The sequence below is a fragment of the Rattus norvegicus genome, chromosome 7 (genome assembly GCF_036323735.1).
Source record: "Rattus norvegicus strain BN/NHsdMcwi chromosome 7, GRCr8, whole genome shotgun sequence".
Taxonomy (NCBI): domain Eukaryota; kingdom Metazoa; phylum Chordata; class Mammalia; order Rodentia; family Muridae; genus Rattus; species Rattus norvegicus.
In genome coordinates, this window is record NC_086025.1 from 90,710,875 (window position 1) to 90,731,877 (window position 21,003).

General features: G+C 39.4%; 1 long non-coding RNA gene across 1 annotated transcript; it reads right to left on the reverse strand.

Moving 5' to 3' along the window:
• Nucleotides 1-18,884, reverse strand: LOC134479732 (uncharacterized). Its single transcript, XR_010053400.1, has 3 exons — nucleotides 6,234-18,884; nucleotides 5,771-5,844; nucleotides 1-518 (listed from the first exon to the last, which is right to left on the reverse strand). It is a non-coding gene; the product is annotated as an uncharacterized LOC134479732 (long non-coding RNA).
• Between the last annotated feature and the right edge of the window lie 2,119 nt (nucleotides 18,885-21,003).

Below are 21,003 nucleotides of genomic sequence, written 5' to 3' on the forward strand. Positions count from 1 at the left end.
TTGGAGTTATGCGTGAAGCAGGAAGTTATGCAGACCACATACTGGAAGTTTTAATAAATCACTATGGAAAGTAGTTACAAATGAGTGGAGATCTTTCTTGGCTGTTTCAAACAAGTTCTCTGTGCTTTTGGATATCTCCTTGTAAGTAGAGCCTAAAGAAAAGGTGTATGTGGCAAACATTTATTGAGAAATTACTCAGAGGAGAATTAGTCAAGTGAGCAGGGAAAACAGGAGAAACTAGGCAGACAGTCATGAAAGGATGCAATTTAAGGCCACCATTTAACAAAGTCCATTGGGCCTCTTTGATCCTATATAATGATACAAATCTTTTATTGGCCTTTCCAAGTATACTGGTAAGGTTTTTACAAATCTTGAGAAAATGAAAGGATTTTTCTCTCAGCGTTAAAGCATGCATGACTAAGGCAATGGGCTAATAGAACCAGGGTAAGAGTTGGGGTTGGGGATTTAGCTCAGTGGTAGAGCGCTTGCCTAGAAGGCCCTGGGTTCAGTCCTCAGCTCTGAAAAAAAGAAAAAAAAGAGATCAGAGTTTATCTGAAGAGACATAACACCCCTTCTACAGACAACTTGCTCTTCTAGCCAGCCTCTATTTACAATCATCCAGAAATGGAAATAATCCAACAACTGAAATGTGGTACATATAATAAGGAAATATTAATTAGCTATAAAAACAAATGAAATTATGAAAATTTCTGATAAATTAATGAAATTGGAAATAATCTTTATGGCTGGGATAAAACCAAGACTTGGAAAGCCAAATTACCTCTCTCTCTCTCTCTCTCTCTCTCTCTCTCTCTCTCTCTCTCATATGCTGCCTTTGGATCTGTACACATACTGTTTAAGTTGGAATATTCATACATGTCAGATAACTAGTAATGGGATGTTGGGGAAAGGAATTCAAGGGATAGCAGATAGAAAAAATGTGGTATAAAGTAGAGAAAATAAATAATGGAACAAGAAGGGTTAAATGGGGTATGGAATGGGAGGTCAAGACAGAAGAAGGTCTTGTGAAAAGTCAAACAATAAAGTCTTTGGAAAAAGCTATATAGAAACCTACTGGTGTAGAGATTCATGAAATATATACATGTACATATATCAAAGCAGCCTAAATGAAGTTACCCAGCAGTGGAATAATGTTTCTCCAAGATACTACATGCTATCAAATGAGAAGCCGTGGGTCATACATACTACCTCTTTTCAACTTATAGAAGGGTGAAGTTCAATGAACCTTCTAAAAATATTTCAATATATCGCCATTTCTCTTAGTTACCTTTCAGAATCTTAGTATAGACTTTATTGCTGAAGGCACCATATACTTGTGTCATAGAACATGGAGAAATGAAGGTGGTAACTACCTGGAAGCTTCATCCCTAGTGGCTACCACTTATAATGCTGCAAAATGCTATGCACACTACCAGAGTAGAAAAGTCATAAAAGGTACTCAGCTGTGAACTCTGTAAGCTTCAGAAATGCCTTACCCAATGGTGCAAACAATAGTACAAAACCTATGCACCATTATGGACCCATGCCCCATTCTACAGATAAGACTATGCCTAGTACCACTAAGTTAGCCAAAACCTGTGGCTTGCTAGGCCATAGGTTGCAGAAGAAAACATGGTATTAGTAAATATTCACAGTAAATAAACTACCCACTAAGTTCTTATATTCATATGTGTAGACTTTTGTACCTGTCAGCCATCATAAGAGAAACTTCTTTATGCAGTAGATTAATACAGATGCCCACAACTAATCAACACACAAAGAATAGAAGAGTATGAAATACTCAATTTCAAATGAGACATTTATATTATATCATCTTTCCCTTAGACTTATGGATAATCAAAAAAAAAGAGTAGCAGAAGCATGGTAAAAGCCAGAAATAGCAGGTATCTGTATTGTTTGACATAACAGGGCTGTTGTACAGACATGAACTCACAGCAGTTGGAACAGCATACAGAAGACCTGCACAAGATCAACCAACACAAATTTTAAGCATGGGTTGGAAGGAACTCATTAGTTCCTACCCCCAGCCCAGGAGCTGTTACCAACTGATGACTACTGGGAGGAGGGTCAGTTTTCTTCAGAAATACTGATCCTGGGAGGCTACCCATACTCCAGTAGATGGCCCCACACTCATGAACATCCAGATAGCAGTAAGTAGACTCAGTGAGTTTAAGAAAAGAGCTCATGAGATTGGGAGAGAAAAGTGGTAAGGAAGAAGGGAAGAAATTGGAGAAGATAGAATGTAGGATATTTTACCAAAACATATGTGTGTATGAAATGTGTAACAATAGGATATCTAGGAGTATAAGAATAAAGAAAATATGACTTATATAATAGAATTTTTTAAAATCAAATATGTATTCCTGGAGATTTCATTTTGCTTGCTGTATGCTATAACATGGATAAATCTTCAAGATGTAATGCTAAGTGAAATAAATATCAGCATCTGGGTGATACATGCTACATGAATTTCCTCACATAAAACACTGAAAGTAGTCAAATGGTTAAAAAAAATAAAGCATGCCAGTGGCCACTGATTTCTAGAACTGAAAGACAGAAGAAAATTTTTTCAGTAAGTATAGAAATTGAGTGTCAGGATGTGAGAATGTTTTAGATCTATGCTGTACAGTAAATTATAAAGGTCAAAGCTACTAAATTGAACATTTTTCTATGTTGCTGACTTTTATGGCACTCTTAATAAAAGAAAAGGCAGTGGCAGAGACTATCTGAATCATCTTTTAGTGTTTATACTGAACTTTATTATTATCATTTGAGAATTTAATACATGAGTACCATATTTACATCATTTCTACCCCTCCGTCTTTGAATGTCATTCTGGCTGTGGTAGCTGAACCCCATGACTGTCGTTGCAGCTTTAGACAGTTGTTCTGGGGCAAAGGGTCTAAATTTTAATGTGGGGCACAAAGGTCAGCCTGGGACTTTGTACTCCAGAGAAAAGTCTGAGGCAAACAAGTCCTCCATGGCACAATATACTGCACCTCAGACAACTATGTAAGCATCAAAACTCTAAGATCAGGTCTCCATGCTTTGTCACATGTCAAGTAGTGTCCTGTAGGTTAATGGTTAACACACAGAGCAAGGTCTGAATTCCCATGAAGCTTATACAGTATTACTGAGAGTCAATCAACAAATAAATAAATACAACCCATAATGAAAAGTACACTTATGCAAATTGAAATCACCAGGAACAGAGATTTGATCTCTCAATTGGATGGACTCTTCTTCAATGAAGTTTGGATCATGCAGGGGAAAAAATTAAAGTAAATATAATTTTCCTGATGGACAGCCAAGTTTCCTGCATTCATTAAACTAAGTCTGTTAATGAAGATAAAGAGAGGCTAATTAAGAGTGACAAGGAAGGTATAAAGACAAATGATCATACAGCTGTAAGGGATTGTGCTTGTTTAGTAAATTAGTGGTTGTTTATTATGTATCAGTAAAAATGACTCCAGTAACACTTAGTAGTCAAGTAGGGTCCCAGTGTCAGACATGGTCTCTCTCTCATATGCTGTGCCTTGAGTCCAATTAAAGAGCTGTTGGCTACCACTATGGAATGTACGCCACCACTGCATCCTTATTTGTCATGCTATGCTGGCTGTTGATGTGGTTCCAAAGCATCATAACTCTATAGTACTCTTGGTTGTCTCTCTCCTCTGGAGTATATACAACAGCTTGTCCTCAAAGAGGGGACTGCTATCTCTTTCACCTTAAAAACATCAGCCAGTAAAACTTAGTCCTAGAACAGTTGTCTTAACAATTTTGTTCAGAATGAACATGTTGTGAAAATGCTCCCTAAATACAAATGTTTATGCCTATGGATTAGAGCTGTTGTCATTTTTCATCAGAGAAGATCTCTACCTACCAGTGGACATCAATTAACACATATACTCACAGATGGCCACAGTACAGAGAATAAGTGAACTGTGGGGTGCTGGACCCTAAAGAGAGCATTTAGGTCACTCCCTCCAAGGCTCAGGGAGAATAGTGGAAGAAAGAACAGAAAGAAACAGCCAGAAGATGAGGGGATCCAGTAGTTTCTGGACATGGCATAGTTTTATACTCACAAATTCACCACAACTGTGGTTATCTACAGGAGAGCTGTGCAATGCTGTGAACGTGCATACTCCATCATCTGTTAAGAAGTGCCTACAAGGCTTTATCCAACCCTGAGGGTTTACTGGATGCTAAGGATGTGATTTAGCCACTGATAATTATCTGAGCGCAAGTAAATAATTGTCCAATCATGCTCAATTAAATTCAGTAGGTCACAAAGAGAAAGGCATCAGTGTAGGAAACAGCTTGGAAAGAAGAGATGTTTGAGTTCTTTGGGAAAGAAGAGACAGAAAAGGAATGGTGGATGGGGGCATAAAATTACTAAAAACCAGCGTGCGTATGTGTGTGTGTGTGTGTGTGTGTGTGTGTGTGTGAGTGAGTGTGTGTGTGTGTGTTTGACAGAAATAATCATTTTTAAGCTGTCTTAAGTTAAACATCAAAGAAATATAAGTCAAATAACTAAATTCCTAGTAGCTCACCATGAGAAATGGCAGGAAAGGCAAGAGGACTAATTATATTGGGTTAAATCCATGTCTGCACACTGAATTCATATATACAAATATCAAATTGCACTTTCAAGTTTACATAATTTTTATTTTTCAGCAAAAATGTAGTTAATAAATATTCCTGAGAAAAAAATTGAAAACACAATATTCAGGAGACAGTGTTTTGAAAACCAGTTAAGTCTTGATACAGTTAATCCTTGATACAGTTAATCCTTGATACAGTTAATCCTTGATACAGTTAATCCTTGATACAGTTAAACCTTGATACAGTTAAACATTGAAACAGTCTCTGTGATGGGAGTGATACAAAAGGGAAGCAGCAAAGAGGAGGAAGAAAGGGCCAATTAAAGGGGAATGGAGGAAAAACTAGACTCAATGAGACAAATACTTTCTCTCATATGTGAATATACATTTTAAATTGTGTGTGTATGTGTGTGTCCATGTGTGTGTGTGTGTGTGTGTGTGTGTATGTATGTGAATCATGATAATCAGTGCTAATAGATAAGTTTTCAGCAGCCATCTACAGAGCAATCCACAAAAAAAAAGAGGCTTTCTGTCTATTGAGAAGTCTTTTACACATCAACAAATAAACAAATCTCATTGTTGCTGTTTTATCTGTGAAGCCTGGGGAGACACATTTTCTCTGCTGACTATCTCTCACACACCCATCACACACACACACACACACACACACAACACACACACACACACATTTGCACACATAATACACATGCTCCTGGGATTTTAAATCTGGGCAAATAACTTCAAAATAAAGTAAAAGTATCCAAATTGGCATTGCCTAAGAGTGAAACCAGATGTGAATTCCTCCCCTCACTCCTCCATCTGAAAGAACAAGTTTCAGGCTTTGTCCATTGTCAAACATGTCACAATACTATGGGACATCACTTAGTAGCATCCAAGCAAACTCATTCCCAGGTTCTAAAGTCGTTTCTCACTGTATGGGAAGTGCTTCAGCCAAACTTCATCACATCATGCAAACTGGATGATGAAATAATAAATGTACTATGAGTTGCAGGATAAATATTAACCAGCTCAGGCCACAGATAGGACTTGAAAGAATATTCCCCTTCTATCCTGGTCAGTGCTTATCTGGGAGAAGGAAGGAAACCAGCTTCTAATGAGTGATCAATCCAAGCAACTGAACTTACATTCTCAGGCAGCCTAGCAGTTCCTCCTGTAATATCTTGTTTGTATCCCTTCTGTGTTAGTCAGCTTGCTGCTACTGTAACAAAATGCATGAGAAAAATCATGTTAAGGAATGAAAACTTTATTTTTGGCTGGCTAGAGGGTCTCATTGCTTTTAGGTCTGTGGGAGACCATGAAAGTTGTCCTGTGACCTCTGCATGCATGCTTGTGTGCACGAGCAACACGGTTGCAGTAACTTGCACTATGCCTTAACACTATTGCATCAAGGGTCAGCTTTCCAGTCTCAGAGAGATGGTTCATATCTTAGCAACAATCCTGAACAATAATAACGTGCCCAAAAGGATTGGGCACAAATTTACTCTTTATTCAAACAAGGGCAAAGCCAAACAATTTTTACTTAATTAGAACTTCTGAAGTGATAGAAGATTGCAGTTGTTCACATAGGCGATTCCATAATGCACTCACCTTATGTTTTTCACTAAAACTTTCTGTGCACTCTCAACACTGCAGAAGGAAATCAAGTAGCCATGGAGTAGGAGATGGCAGAAGAGCACCAAGCTTGAACACTGGCATCCGGCTCTGAAACTGACTGTGACCTCAGCTTGTTTCTGTAAAATCAAAGACTGGACACTGTGCAAAGAGCTGCGCAGTCGTAAGATAAATACAAATGCCTTGGGATTTCTTTCTAAGCATTAACCAGAATAATTGCTCTCAGTTAATTTTTCTACCTTATTTGAACTCCAAGACTCGTCTAAACTGCATGGCTGGCTTCTTTCTCTCTCTTGGTCTCTCATCGCTCACTTCCTTTTGTGTGTATTTCTCTGTTATTTATCAAAATGTTTGAACAACACATGTTTTATGATAAAATGATTACAAGCACACTTATCTGGGAGATGGGTCAATACACTGCTCTCACAATAACAATGATACCTAAAACAATAACCACTGTAACCCAAGAATTAACATTTTGAGCCCCTAATTACTCAAAATAACTTATACGAACTCCATATACATTACATCACTAAACACTATCATGACCGTACCTACTTCCAAGGGGCAGAAGTCGATCTCAGAGGTATTGAGTGACCAGGCTGAATTTTTTAATTTAAATGCTGGGCTAGACAGATGGCTGAGAGAGCCAAAGCACTTGCCGTGCATGTTAATGACCTGTTTGATCCCCAGAACTACAGTAAAACGAGAAAACTGACTGCTCAATGTTTTCCTATGACCTCAACACATATGCTGCTGCCCACACAGCACAGAGCTATAAAGGATTATTTTGGCTTCCATGTTCAGAGGCTTCTGTCCATGGTTGCTTGACCTCATGGACCTGGAGAAAACATGAGAGTGGTGGGAGAATTTAGCAAAGGGGCTGGGGGTGGGGGTGATTCAGGGCAGCTGGGAACGTGAGAGAAGACAGAACAGAAAGAATCTAGGACAAGATATAGAGTCCCAAGATATGCCTCTGGAGACCTATTTATACCAACTGAATACACAGGTCCACTACTGCATAAGAGTCTGTTCAAAGTACAAATTCATGAATGGCTCAAACCTTTCATTATGTTGGAAACAGTGTCTCTAGAAATGCCTTCTCAGCATGCCTAGATGTGCACTTTCTGGATCACTTAGGTTGCCCTACCTCCAAATAAGTAGAGCATTAAAACTAACCATCACAGGTAGCACTTGTTTTTAACTTGAATCTGTTATGAAAGGTGTTTCACTGGGTGCCTAGTACACAGGTTCTTTTTGCAATAAAATATATTATCAATGATTAAATCCATTGAAAATCACGAAGATTACTTAGGACATAAATTATTTTTATATCTTTGACAAGGAAAGCCTAGGCCATCTCATCTACTGTACCAAAAGCGTGGGTGTCTTTGCTTACTTTTGCTCTCTGATGATCTATAGATACTACTGCCTAATTTAAAAAATTAAAAGAAACCAACAACTTAATTTTTCTGGCATTCTGTTTTATTTTTGTTGTTGCTTGGGGAGTTTAGGGAGTTACATTCGAAAACAAACACCCAATCCTACAGCTCACTGGAAGATTCCAGAGGCTCCTGAGCAACCAGAGGAGAAAGCAATAGAATCAGATCAGTACTGGATGACTGTCCTCTTTCATCTGGCCATCTTTAAGATGCTGGTGTGTGTATTATATAAGCCATAAGATTATTTGAGGTTTTTGAAACCTTTAACATAGTGTACTTTCCAAAGGAAAGCGGTTTTCAGGAAAAATGGTTGTTCCAGCTCACACATTTGAACAAGAAGCATATTCATCACCCTCCACATGCCCATTTATCAACTCAACCCATTTTCCTCTTCACACACTCCATCCATCCATCCACTCATCAATATAACCGATCTTCTTACCCTCCCACTCATCAATCCATTACATCCATCTATCCACCCACCATCAGCCAGTCACTCCCCATCCACCCAGCCACCCACCCTACCATGTACCCACCCGCTCCTGTGGCCCCAGTACTCTTCACCTATCTACCCTCCTGCTTTCCATGTCTACCACATGAGACTCACACTTTTACCCCATTGTGTGATCAGCCCAGCATCCACACACTGGAGCCCTCAGGGCAACAACAAAGTCCTGGATCTTTGCAGTCCCTCCAGCCCAGCATAAGCAAAAGGCTCCACTTCAGATGCTAAAGCTACATTAAGGAAATCAGGAGCCTAATAGGTTCTACTCCAGCACCAAACCCGAGAAATCAAGAGAAAAGCATGTGTCTGAAGCTGTGAGCCTCACTGTGAAATTCAGAAAATCACCCCCACTATGAGAAATGGCTTTCCTCCTCCAGAATTAGATGCAATCTGTACAAATTGAGCCAGAGGCCATTTAATCAGAAGATGCAATGATAAATCTTATCCCTAGCCTACACACCCTCACTGGTTCTGATGGTGTACCAAACTGCCATGTTTACCAACCCAGAACCAAAGTGATAGTCTACCTGCATCCCAGCTATTCAAGAGACAAGAGGCAGGGGAATCACACAAGCTCAGGACTCCAGACTTAACCTTAAATACTTACTCTAGGGGCCAGTGTGGAGGTTCTTGCCTATAATCCCAGTACTCAGAAGGCAGAGGCAGTAGAACCTTTGCATTTGAGGCTAACCTAGTCTACATTCTAGGCCAGCCAGAGCACTATATAGTGAAACCCAATCTCAAGAAAGAAAAAAAAAAACAGCCTCCCATCAAACCTAATGACCTAATTTCAATCACTCAGATGCATGATAAGGAGTCAACTCCTTCAAGTTGTCATCTGAGTTCCACTTGTGTACCATGGGACATAAATGCATTCTCTTTCCTCTCCGTCTCCCTCTCCCTCTCTCTCTCCCTCTCCATCTCCCTCTCTCTCTCCCTTCTCTCTCTCTCTCTCTCTCTCTCTCTCTCTCTCTCTCTCTCTCTCTCTCTCTCCCTCTCTCTCACACACACAGAGTCTCAAAAAACAAACAAAAAGTATGAATATTCTGAAAGAGCTGAAAAACTGTTACTTTACTTAGGTATATTGACGGAATTCTGTTACCTTCATTGGTGCTTTGAATAGGTTTGGCCACCATAGACTCATGTCTGCTTGGCCCACAGAGAGTGACATTATTAGGAGATGTGGCCTTGTTGGAATAAGTGTGGCCTTGTTGGAGGGGTGGGCTTTAGGGTCTTATGCTCAAGTTTCATCCAGTGTGGAAGAGCAGTTTTCTCTTGGCTGCCTTTGGATCAAGATGGAGAACTTTAGCCTCCTCTAGCCCCACATCTGCCTGGATGCTGCCATGCTTCTCATCATGACAATAATGAACTGAACCTCTGACATTGTAAGCCAGCCCCAATTAAATATTTTCTAAGAGTTGATTTGGTCATGGTGTCTCTTCATAGCAATGGAAACCCTAAGACAGACAACTTCCTCAATCTTCCCTCAATCTGTGAGGTTGGGACTCATACCCAAGACCTATCAGCATGAAGAACATGCTGGAAGGCATATTCAGTCATCAACAGGAACAAGGCCATTCACAGTGGACAGTTAAAATAGGAGGCACAAAGAACAAAAGCAAAGCAAGTGGTGGCAAACATCTGTAATCAGAACTCAGGAGACACGGGCAGAAGGAGGTCAAGCCCAGCCTGACCAGAACTAGAAAATTGGAGCAGGAGCTAGGGCTAAGCTTGGTTGGTGCAGTACTTGACTAGTATGTGTGAAGCCGTGGGTTCTATCCTCAACACTGCATAAACTACATATAGTGGCCAATACCTTTAATACCTACACTCAGGAAGTACAATAAAGATTAGGACTGGGAGGTCACCCCTACCTTCTCAACATCGCTCTCAACTTAATGATGACTTTGACACCGACCTGGGGTACGAGAGACCCTATCACAAACAACAGAATGTGGCTAGAGAGACAGCTCAGAAGTTAAGAGCGCCTGCTGCTCCTGCAGAGGACACGGAGGGCTTGGCTCTGTCTGACCTCTGTGTAAGTTCAAACCCCGACTTCCACATGGCAGCTGACCATCATCTGTATAAACTCCAGTCCCAGGGGATCCGACACCCTCTTCTGACTTCTGGAGGACACCACACATATATCTAGTGCGCATACTCTTACAACTTTTATTAATCTCTTCTCCTGCACTGAACTGGTACAGGAAAACAAAGCTCCTCTGATGAGGAGTGAGAGTTCCACTTATCTGTAAACTTGAGTCAAGAATTATACTGGTTATCAAAGATGCATCATGATTCCTAGACTTGTATCCATCTCTGTTTCTAGTTTCAAGGTCAAATGCCTCTGGTTCTTTTTCAAAGGCTTCATGAACCTTCATTTAAAGATGGCTGCTCAGATGTGACAAGGTATTCTGGTCACAGACTTTTCTCATCAGAATTACATTAAATCCTTCCACTCTAGAATATGAAGCGATGCTGTTTTATGAGTCAGATAGTCCTAATGGCTTACAGTATCTTGGCAGCCTCTTCTGGCAGCAAACTGTGCCTGAGAAGTTATCAGGTTAACACATGTATCTCTGAATATCTTGAGTACTATAAAGAGAATGTTCCCAGAGCAACATTCACATGCTAAGATGATAATATGATTCATTTGCAGGTTGCCCCACACCTGAAGATACAATTGTTTTTTTAAAAAGGACACAGAAAATCACATTTTGTTGGTAGTATGCTATTGCCTTGCTACTCTTGATCTTTCAACATCCATTTAAAAATGTTCCACCTACAGGAAGGCTCACAAGTAGATTTCAAAACTACTATAATTTTAAACTGTTTTCCAATATGTACCCTTATACCCATAGTAAATGGAGCTCTCAATACTCATTCAAAAAAGTTTCTATTTGTAGCTGATGGAAACCATAGCAAAGGTTCATATGGTCAAAGTGAAGAGCACAACTGACCAAGCGGTGCCCAAACCCAATTGATACAACACAAGCTCTATACCTAAAGCTCAGAGAACCTGATTAAAGTGGACCAGAAAGTGTATAAGAGCCAGGGGATCAAGACATCTGCCACTGTCTAGTGTCTGCTGTGTATGCTATGGAAGCTGCACTCAGGAAACCTCAACAGTATAGCTCTGTAAACAAGACTAACATGATGACAACACTAGCTAGCACAGCAATGTGAAGGGATAAAATCTCACCTAGCCCCCTTCTAGATCAAAAGCTACAGGCATTTGATGACAACTCACAGAGGGAGAATCTGTCTTTTCCAGGAACAAGCCCTGTAGAGGGCTATGCAATCCCAAGAGAGTTCAGCCTTAAATATACAAGCAACACTTGATGGACTCAGTAAATTGTGTGTGCACACATGGATGTGTTTATCTGTCTGTCTGTCTATCTGTCTCTCTGTCTCTGTCTCTGTCTCTGTCTCTGTCTCTGTCTCTCTCTCTCTCTCTCTCTCTCTGTGTGTGTGTGTGTGTGTGTAATAACAATAATGTTTTTAAAGAAATGTTATAAAATTGAAAGAAGACTGTAGGGAGACCACCAGAGAAATTGGAGGAGGGATAGTAAGAGGTGGAAGTGATAAAAATACAGCTAGTTGTTTAGGAAATTCTCAAAAAAATAAAGTAAAACTATAGATGTGTTTTAAACTTGACACATAAATCCCCTTTATATTCACCACATCAACAATGAGCAGAAATGAAAACAAGAGAGAGGGAAAACACATCACACCCCTCTTTCTAGTGCTCTGTTTACTGACTGTATTATTTGTTTTATTATCTTGTTATTGAGACCCAAATGTGGGAAAGGAGGAATGATTTCTTTTTACTAAACCCCAGATAGAGGCATTTTCTTGTTGAAGTTACCAACTCAAATGTCAAGTCAAGCAGGTATCAAGCCTTTATTGAGTTTTAAATGTTTAATGTAATGGGAAATCCTATAGATAAGAATTGTTGAGAATTTCTTATTTTCTTATGTCAAAAGAAAGTTAAGAATAGAGCACAAGCACTAGCTATTCCCTGAGTGACTGGTGTCCCTGAGAACAGTGGTTTCTTTCTTTTTTTTTTTTATTATTAACTTGAGTATTTCCCATCCACACTTCGAGTGTTATTCCCTCTCCCGGTCTCCGGGCCAACATCCCCCTAACCCCTCCTCCTCCCCTCCCCTATGGGTGCTCCCCTCCCCATCCTCCCCCCATTACCGCCCTCCCCCCAATAATCACGTTCACTGGGGGTTCAGTCTTAGCAGGACCCAGGGCTTCCCCTTACACTGGTGATCTTACTAGGATATTCAATGCTACCTATGAGGTCAGAGTCCAGGGTCAGTCCATGTATAGTCTTTAGGTAGTGGCTTAGTCCCTGGAAGCTCTGGTTGCTTGGCATTGTTGTTCATATGGGGTCTCGAGCCCTTTCAAGATCTTCGAGTTCTTTCTCTGATTCCTTCAACGGGGGTCCTGTTCTCAGTTCAGTGGTTTGCTGCTGGCATTCGCCTCTGTATTTGCTGTATTCTGGCTGTGTCTCTCAGGAGAGATCCACATCTGCCTCCTGTCTGCCTGCACTTCTTTGCTTCATCCATCCTGTACAATTGGGTGGCTGATATGTATGGGGCCACATGTGGGGCAGGCTCTGAATGGGTGTTGCTTCTGCCTCTGTTTTAATCTTTGCCTCTCTATTCCCTGCCAAGGGTATTCTTGTTCCCCTTTTAAAGAAGGAGTGAAGCATTCACATTTTGATCATCTGTCTTGAGTTTCATGTGTTCTAGGCATCTAGGGTAATTCAAGCATTTGGGCTAATAGCCACTTATCAATGAGTGCATACCATGTGTGTTTTTCTGTGATTGGGTTACCTCACTCAGGATGATATTTTCCAGTTCCAAACATTTGCCTATGAATTTCATAAAGGCATTGTTTTTGATAGCTGAATAAGCACTAAAAGGCAGGGGCTTACAATGCTATTTATAGGTAAAAATGAGAGTTGCTGTCCCAAATATTGCAGATAAAATGGTGCATGTATTCAATAAGAATTGAAGAGAAGGATGAGAAGAAAGGAGAAAGGAACTATTAAGAAAAAATGAAGAAAGAAAGGCATAAGTGGGAAGGAAGGGTGAAGGGAGGGAGGAGAAATGAAAAAACAGAAAAGAACTGGACATGTTTAATCCACTCTACTACCAGATTCTCTGTATCTGCTAACTTAAATTGTTGTGTATTTTTCTCCCTTCCTTTGTCATATCCCTAGAGTAGGTTCCACTTAATGGTAAAATACAGTGATGGTTTTAAAAGGAAGAACCAAGTTCAGGATAATACACACATGTGTGCCCATGCAGATACACACACACACACACACACACACACACACACACACACATTCACTCATGTGTTCATGTATAGGCATGACACTTGCAACTGTGCGGATGTGTAGGTGTGCACACACAAACATGCATGCACATACATATGCATGCACACATGCACAGATGCATACATGCATGCACATGCACATGCACAACTCTTACACAATTAAGATATCAAACACTTCTAAAACATGTTCTTTATATAAAGCAACACTCTGTGATACAGTAAGAAACAGTGGGCATGTAGCCTTTATTCTTTTGTAACGTCTGTATTTGAAAATTCTTTAATGAAAAATGGAGTTGTTATTGCTATTGTTATTTATTCCTCCAAGAATTCTGTTTATTAGGTTTTGTTCAGTTTTAAGTTAGGTTGTCCTATATCCTATACTAGCTTCAAACTGTATAATAGTGGATGAACTTTGAACTTTGCATAAAAGATTTTATACCCAGTTTTATAAGGGGCTACCAATCAAACCCAAGGCTTCTTGCTTGTGAGGCAAGCACTCTATCTGGTGAACTACATTACCAGTTCCCCTTTAGATTTTCAAGGAATTCTGGAATACATTTAAAAACCAGCCAAGAGATACACAGATTAAATCAAGGTGTGATTCTGAAATTTGTTGTCTACAGAAATTGTTGTGTACAATTCTTGCTTTTAATCTTATGTACGCACACACTGCAAGTGTAAGTGAGATGTGGAATGATGAACATTTCTCTTGGCTCAAAGGTATTGAAGACTGTGTCTGAAAATGATGAGGTGAATGAAAGTATACTCAATAGTACTAGTTATTGGGGAGGGGAGTTAAGCCTGAAATTAGACACCACTTCATGCACAGAAGAGCTAAAATCTAAATAGGCATTAATTACTAATGGTTACTTATGGCAAATTAGCACTTCAAAAGCATGCTAAGGATATATCTTATTTAGTCAACAACGTGCCCTCCATGTAAGTGTGAGGACCTCAATTCAGATACCAGCATCCATCTAAAGTCTAAGCTCAGTGGGATACTCTATACCAAATTCCTGGGTAGGTGACAATAGGATTCCTCGAGTACATTAACCAGTCAGGCTAGCTGAAGCAATGGGGTTCACCAGGAAACAATGTCTGAATTAATAACGTAAATATCAATAAAAGCAAACATTAGATGTTAACTGCTGGTCTAGATATACACACATACACAACAAATATATCATTACTTGTGATAATATCTGACTAGACTAAGCATTTAATTAATGAACTTTGCCTTAAAGACTCCATTATGATTAAAAATGGTGATCATATGTCTCACATATCTTGTATATTATCTAGGTAATGTTCATTATTAATACATGCTTGTATATTACTAGATAATGATGCCATCTTCTGAACCATGGGGTACCTATACTCACATTGGCACATAACCTTACACAAGCACACACATATACACAAAGTTGAGAATAAAACAAAACCTCTCCTTTTCATAAGAGGAACCCCACCACACTGCAAATTGATGATGCTATTTATCATCAGGATGAATCAAAAGACGACTAATTTAACTGTTGTTAACTCTCTACAGTCTAGTATTTTGTTCTCAATAGTCCCGGATATACCAAGTTTCTCTGTGAGTTGGCACCCATGTCATGGATATGTGCCTTGTTGTTATCATTAAGAATTTACTTACATTTTATTCTTCTTCAAAATCTTCAACAAACAATTTAGCTAGATTGTATCTTTAGTTTATGAGCTATTAAATATCCAAAGCCTTTCATAGCTTGCAGTCTTAGTCCTACCCACAATGAGCATTCCAATGTAAATTCCACATCTAGTAATTATATTTATATTTATATTTCCCTGGTTTTCAGTGAAGAGCTTTTATTACAAGTACTTAGGAAACATCTGTTGAATGAATTGAGAGAGGTAAGGGGGAGAGATTACAACACAAATATTGAACATATTGCTGGCACTGCTTGGCAGTGAGGCAATGAGGTACAGTATGTGGTGTGAAAAGAGACAAGATGAACGTGTGGCTTTTTTCTATCATTTATCCCTATGAAATCTGTCTTTCGAACACTGTAGTGGCAGTGATTTCTGTGGCCAATGCCCAAGTTTCCTGAGTGACTTGCTTTGTCATCTCAGCAGCTGTCAAGACCTAATTGCTTGTCATGCTGTACTGCCCAACACTAATGACATGTGCCAAATGGGGATCTGGGTGGTGGTCCTCCTTCAGTCTGATCCCTGAACAGTTATGGGAGCCAAAAAGTATGTTACTAAATCATAAACATTAATGTCAAATCCCTCAGAAAGTCTTTTTCCTGGTCATTACACATAGAGCAGGTTGTCTTTCCTGATTACTTAGTTAAAGAGATGTCTGCCTTGATAGATGGTATGTGTCCATGATCAGGGTTATCTCCATCCTCTGTACCATAGAACCTGAGACCAGACCAATGGACCAGTATCAGCCAAGCTTCCTTATCAATAATAGTCAGATGCAGATTATGACAGAGTCTCTAATGTTAAAAAGATAGAATACAGAAAAAAAGCAAAGCAAAAGTTATCATCTCTAGGTACTCTTATACACATGTGTGAAGATAAATACACACATGTCCATTCAGACAGATGTGTAAATGCATGCACGCACACAAACACATATATAAACACATTTCTACATGTTCATATGCACATATGCATTACACATAAGTATACAGACACTCATAGATATATACATTTCCTTGTATAGATACATGCAAACACTCAGAAAAACATGTACTCCACACCACACATGCACATACATACACACACACATATACATATACACACACGCATATATATATACATATATATATGCTGACACTACTGACACACATACAAAATACATACACAACAAATGTGCATCTTTCTGCATGTGGACATTCAATTTGCCAAAGAACATTTGTTAAAAAAATCTACTTTTCTCCAGAGTCTGTTTCTGGCATCTCTGTCAAAATTCAATTCCAAGCTGCCTCACCTATAACAACATTAGAATTTCCAGGAGAAACTGAAAGAAAGATTGGGACAAAAATCTTAGGAAAGAAATAAAGATGAGAACAAATACAGAAGTAATTAAAGAAAATAAATAGAGAAATGTCATGAGGTAAAACTAGAAACCCTGTATGCATACCTTCCTAATTAATTCATTAAAGTGGCAGGACATTCCATTTGAAGAATGTGTTCTTTCACCTGAGCTGCAACATTTACCCAAAATGCACTCTGACCCAGTGATCAGACTGGTTTCTGGACAGAGAAGGATTAGAATAGCACATACTTTCTGCACAGGGGAAGTTCTTTAGTCTATCCCAACAAAACAATTTCAGCATCCCACTACCCTGAAAGAAATTAACGTTCTTAGGAACTGTGGTCTCTGGTCAACTAAAGCTTACACCACACCTCAAAATGAAATATCCATCTTCTGCCCTACTTATATGTGTTTGTACAAACATTGGCAAGAACTGAAACAGCCCCAAAGGTATCCATTGACTCACTGAACCCAGTTACATAATTAGGCTAAGAATCATTTGTGTTACTTTCTACTAGGGAACAAAAGTCAAAGAAAGCAGCATGGCGGGAGAACTAGAGTGAACTGTGCAATGCGTTGCCCAGATGTGGAAATGTAGCCATTCCACTGCTTATGAAGCCTGGTCCTTTGAGACAAGTCTGAATCTGGTCAGAGAGAAAGGTCTGTTTTGAAGTCTTCTAATTTACACTAAGGCTAAATTTTCCTCAGAACATCCTGTGCTCTAGTTTGATGTGCTATGGCAAAAAATCTTCCTTGAGGAGATGGAGAAATCTAGAAAAGTTACTTAAGAAGCATATTTATCTATACTAGAAACACATTTGAACTCTTTAAATTGTGTCAAGGATATTGGGTTAAGGAGTGTTTGTGAAAATCTAGAACAAAAAAAAAATACTTTTGTAATGCTCACTACCAGAAAGTAAACCTTAAACAGAAAATATAATTGCTGGGAATACATACCAGTGCAGAGTGTTTGCCTAACAAGTACAGAATTAAAACTAGATATTTAAATTATACAATTAAAAGTGTACATAGTGTCTTGGTCCTTAAGAACTATCAACAACTATGGATATAAGGGCTTTTGCCTCAACTTATTGTGTCTTGTTTAATCCCATTTGGTTGTCATCTTTTAGAATCCTGATTTTTTTGGAAAAGAAAACAGTCAGGGGTGATCTGGGATATAGAGAAGGTGGGTGAGTTAGGAAGAGAAGAGGAAGGAGAAATTGTGATTTGGGTGTATTATATGAGAGAAGAATCTATTTTCCATAATATCGAGACAGACAGAGAGAGAGAGACAGAGAGAGAGAGAGAGAGAGAGAGAGAGAGAGAGAGAGAGAGAGAAAGCTGGCAGACATAATCCTCCATATTTCTAAAAATAAGCATACAAATTTATAACCCTGAACTGTATTATTAAGCCTCATATTTACACAAATATTGTTAAAAATGACCATCTATTTAGGTACATCTTCATTTAATAATTCTACTCAAATCCTGAAACACTATGATCACATATTGAGCTTGATCACACACTGGAAAACAGAGACCATGCTTATTAAAATAGCTATTGTAGAAAGTCATGTTTGTGTACTGTAGATTCAAGTACTGTTGGAAACATTGAACTGTCATCCCAAGCACTACAGGTAAGTCATTAACTCTGGGTTTCACTCAGTGAGCATTCAGGCATACTTAAAATAAGAAAAGGAGTTTAAAAGAAAAACATCCTTTGTATGAATCAATTATTTTACAAGTAAAATTAATTATAGTGAAGAAATTTTAGAATAAAATATCAAGAATCAGTTTCCCACAATGATGAGTATGCGGCAACAGTTGTTGTAAGAATTAAGTAAAACGTATTTAATGTGTCCTGTGACATCTGTGGTACACATCAGGGGTTATCATATCTAACAACTCAAAATGAAATATCCAACAACAATCTTAACCAACCAGACCCCACCAGAGCTCCCAGGGAATAAACCACCAACCAAAGAGTTCACAGGGAGGGGCCCATGGCTCCAGATGCTTATGCAGTAGAGGATGACATTGTTCAGCATCAATAGGAAGAAAGGCCCTTGGTCCTATGAAGGCTCATTTCCCCAGTGTAGAGAAATGCCAGGGCATTAAGGTCAGAGTGGGTGGGTGGGAATGGGAGCATTCTCATAGAAGCAGGAGGATTGGGTATGGGAGAAGGGGGAAAGGGGATAACATTTGAAATGTAAATATATAAATACCCAAGAAAAATAAAAGTAGAAATAAAGAAAAAGAAGAAAAGAAATATCAATCTCCTGTCCTAAGTTTGTGTAGATCATTTCTTTTTTTTTAATTTATTTAATACTTAATAATAATTCTTTGGTATCCGGGCAAACATCCCCCTCCCCCCTCCCCTTCCTTATGGGTGTTCCCCTCCCAACCCTCCCCCCATTGCCGCCCTCCCCCCAACAGTCTAGTTCACTGGGGGTTCAGTCTTAGCAGGACCCAGGGCTTCCCCTTCCACTGGTGCTCTTACTAGGATATTCATTGCTACCTATGAGGTCAGAGTCCAGGGTCAGTCCATGTATAGTCTTTAGGTAGTGGCTTAGTCCCTGGAAGCTCTGGTTGCTTGGCATTGTTGTACATATGGGGTCTCGAGCCCCTTCAAGCTCTTCCAGTTCTTTCTCTGATTCCTTCAACGGGGATCCTATTCTCAGTTCAGTGGTTTGCTGCTGGCATTCGCCTCTGTATTTGCTGTATTCTGGCTGTGTCTCTCAGGAGCGATCTACATCCGGCTCCTGTCAGTCTGCACTTATTTGCTTCATCCATCTTGTCTAATTGGGTGGCTGTATATGTATGGGCCACATGTGGGGTAGGCTCTGAATGGGTGTTCCTTCAGTCTCTGTTTTAATCTTTGCCTCTCTATTCCCTGCCAAGGGTATTCTTGTTCCCCTTTTAGAGAAGGAGTGAAGGATTCACATTTTGATCATCCGTCTTGAGTTTCATTTGTTCTAGGCATCTAGGGTAATTCAAGCATTTGGGCTAAAAGCCACTATCAGTGAGTGCATACCATGTATGTCTTTCTGTGATTGGGTTAGCTCACTCAGGATGATATTTTCCAGTTCCAACCATTTGCCTACGAATTTCATAAAGCCGTTGTTTTTGATAGCTGAGTAATATTCCATTGTGTAGATGTACCACATTTTCTGTATCCATTCCTCTGTTGAAGGGCATCTGGGTTCTTTGCAGCTTCTGGCTATTATAAATAAGGCTGCGATGAACATAGTGGAGCACGTGTCTTTTTTATATGTTGGGGCATCTTTTGGGTATATGCCCAAAAGAGGTATAGCTGGATCCTCAGGCAGGTCAATGTCCAATTTTCTGAGGAACCTCCAGACTGATTTCCAGAATGGTTGTACCAGTTTGCAATCCCACCAACAATGGAGGAGTGTTCCTCTTTCTCCGCATCCTCTCCAGCATCTGCTGTCACCTGAGTTTTTGATCTTAGCCATTCTCACTGGTGTGAGGTGAAATCTCAGGGTTGTTTTGATTTGCATTTCCCTTATGACTAAAGATGTTGAACATTTCTTTAGGTGTTTCTCAGCCATTCGGCATTCCTCAGCTGTGAATTCTTTGTTTAGCTCTGAACCCCATTTTTTAATAGGGTTATTTGTCTCCCTGCGGTCTAACTTCTTGAGTTCTTTGTATATTTTGGATATAAGGCCTCTATCTGTTGTAGGATTGGTAAAGATCTTTTCCCAATCTGTTGGTTGCCGTTTTGTCCTAACCACAGTGTCCTTTGCCTTACAGAAGCTTTGCAGTTTTATGAGATCCCATTTGTCGATTCTTGATCTTAGAGCATAAGCCATTGGTGTTTTGTTCAGGAAATTTTTTCCAGTGCCCATGTGTTCCAGATGCTTCCCTAGTTTTTCTTCTATTAGTTTGAGTGTGTCTGGTTTGATGTGGAGGTCCTTGATCCACTTGGACTTAAGCTTTGTACAGGGTGATAAGCATGGATTGATCTTCATTTTTCTACATGTTGACCTCCAGTTGAACCAGCACCATTTGCTGAAAATGCTATCTCTTTTCCATTGGATGGTTTTGGCTCCTTTGTCAAAATTCAAGTGACCATAGGTGTATGGGTTCATTTCTGGGTCTTCAATTCTATTCCATTGGTCTATCTGTCTGTCTCTGTACCAATACCATGCAGTTTTTATCACTATTGCTCTGTAATACTGCTTGAGTTCAGGGATAGTGATTCCCCCTGAAGTCCTTTTATTGTTGAGGATAGTTTTAGCTAGTGTAGATCATTTCTATAATGTCTAGTTTTCAACTAATATGTGTCCATGTTATGGATTAAATCATGCCTCTCTAAATTCTTCTGTTGAAGCCCTAACTTTCAATTTTATTAATCCAAAAATCAATATACTAGGAGACAGTTAAGTTAAAAAGAAA